Genomic DNA, 2,500 nt, shown 5'->3' with positions numbered 1-2,500 from the left:
AGACACTTTAACCACATATTTGGGTTGCTTATTGGTCCCAAGAAAACATGACCATAATAACACCATGCTTGTGCAATGGAAAAATCAGCCTTGTCTTCATGATAAAGCAATAGTTACTACAGTATAGCAATGATGATGCCTAGCTGTAGTCTGTCCTACTGGAAATGCAGTAAATCTGCCATCAACATGGGGCTAAAGTGCACGCTGTTACACCAATGTAACTGAGAATAACTCCATTGTTTCACTATAGAGTAAATCTGCATTTATGAAGGGCATCTGAAAGCAGACATTGGCCCAGAAATGGTATTGTCAGACTTCATGAATTACAGGACTATTGTAGTAATGAGTATGAAACCACTTTTCCTTAACAACTACACAGTTAGTTACTATGGCGTAGACAGCAAAGGTTCCTGTCAAATCTCCTTTACAGTTACACAGCGCCTACAAAAATGTGAATGGATAATTCATCATTTTACTTGTTCCACTACCTCGTTGTCCCTGTTACCTTTCCCCTTCAAAAGTCCAATGGGTACAGACCAACCAACCTAATCACTTATCCCATTTGTAAAATGAGGAGACTTCCTGGATTCATTATTTTAGTTGTAAACTCTTTGGGGCAGGGACTTTCTTACTGTGTGTGTGTAAGGCATCTTGCACAATAGGGCCCTAATGTTGACTGGGGCTTCTAGGTGCTGTTAGAGGGGAAAAATAATCTAGTTTAGTCTATAAAAGCTGGCAAGAATTTGACTTCCATTCCCAGCTTGGGAAAGCCACCACAGCCACATCCAACACACTAAATGTGAAAGCAATCATCAAAGCCATGCAGAATAGCTATGCATTTAAAAGCTTTATGGATTAAGTCTCTTTCCAAAGTCATGTACCAGGGCCGGCTTTAGGCACTGCGGGGCCCCATTCGAAAGAGCTGCCGCCGAAGACAGCGGCGGGACTTCGTCGGCAGCTCAATTGGCTGCCGGTGCTTTCGTCGGCACGTCGACGGAGGGTCCTTAGGGACGTTGCGGGGTCCTCTTAGGGGTGTGGGGCCCAATTCGGGGGAATCGGGAGAATCACCCTAAAGCCGGCCCTGTCATGTACCATCCTCTGATAACTTCATGGGGGGGGGGGGGAAGGTGTGGGGGGGGGGGGGGAGAAAGGGGTAAGTAGACCTGAGGCTGTTGAGAGTGGGTACTCTAAGTAACAATTACCCAATTTTTAGGTTCCTCCCCCACCCCTTACCCAATATCTTTTAAAAAAAAAAAAAAAAAAAAAAAAAAAAAAAGCTTCCTAATCCTCTCTCAGGCCTATTCATGTACCTCCTCTCTGGTCTGGAGGGACCACCTTGAGGGGTGATAAGATAGTTCTGTTTTACCTTCCCTGCAGAGGCCCTCTTCTGTGGGGAAAGCCCCTACAAAGGGTGCTTCTGGGAGCAGCCATGGCAAGTTGAAGCCCTGACAGAGTTGCTTCAACCGTATCACGGAGCCCTGGGGAGCACCCAATCCTGCAAGTCAGTGAGCTGACATAGTTCCCTTTGTCTGCCCATGGAGGCCAATGGGACTCTGTGCAGGACAAGAGTTTACCCTTGGATTAGAAGCTTAATGCGGAGGCTTTGGACCTTCAAATGAATGGTCTTGTGCCCCAGGCAAATCTATTAAAATATGGTTTGGGGGGTGGGGCGGGGAAGGAACTAGAGTCCATTCTGTGATGGGACAAACTCCTGTCTTCAACGTGAGGACATGTGCAAGGCTACAGGATTGGGGACCCGCATTGCAAGTGGCTGAGGTTTCTCTGTCACCACTAGTTGGGAGCAGAGAAGATTTTGCTTTTGTTGTCGTTTCTCATTCCAGTCTGAAAGAGAGAAAGAGAGCAAGTGGCCAGCAAAATCTTAGGATGTGACCTGTTCCAAGAATCTTGTAAATGATTTGCTTTCATGAAGACAGTGAGAATGGAAAGGCACCTTATCACACAGCATAAATATTGAGACACACCAGTGATACTTCACAGTAATGGACTAATTATTAATTGTTTTGGTACTTAATGTTGGATTATGATAGAAATCATTTGATACCAAATTATGTTAAAATTTGTACTGTAATTACTGCACTTGTAGAGGATTCACATTGTCATGCAGCATTAATTTTAAAGACTTGCATGAATTTTTAATCTTAACAGATACAAACCTTTGAATAGCCAGTATTCCTAAATATACTATATGCTCTAGGAAGTCCTTAACTATATCTTTCAGATGTCAGATGGGAAGAAATTACAGTTTGGAAGTCAAGTATCAGGGGGTAGCCGTGTTAGTCTGTATCTACAAAAACAACAAGGAGTCTGGTGGCACCTTAAAGACTAACAGATTTATTTGGGCATAAGCTTTCGTGAGTAAAAACCTCACTTCTTCGGATGCATAGAGTGAAAGTTACAGATGCAGGCATTATATACTGACACATGGAGAGCAGGGAGTTACTTCACAAGTGGAGAACCAGTGTTGACAGGGCCAATTCAA

The sequence above is a fragment of the Trachemys scripta genome, chromosome 11 (genome assembly GCF_013100865.1).
Source record: "Trachemys scripta elegans isolate TJP31775 chromosome 11, CAS_Tse_1.0, whole genome shotgun sequence".
Classification (NCBI taxonomy): Eukaryota; Metazoa; Chordata; order Testudines; family Emydidae; genus Trachemys; species Trachemys scripta.
This window is presented reverse-complemented; position numbering follows the sequence as displayed.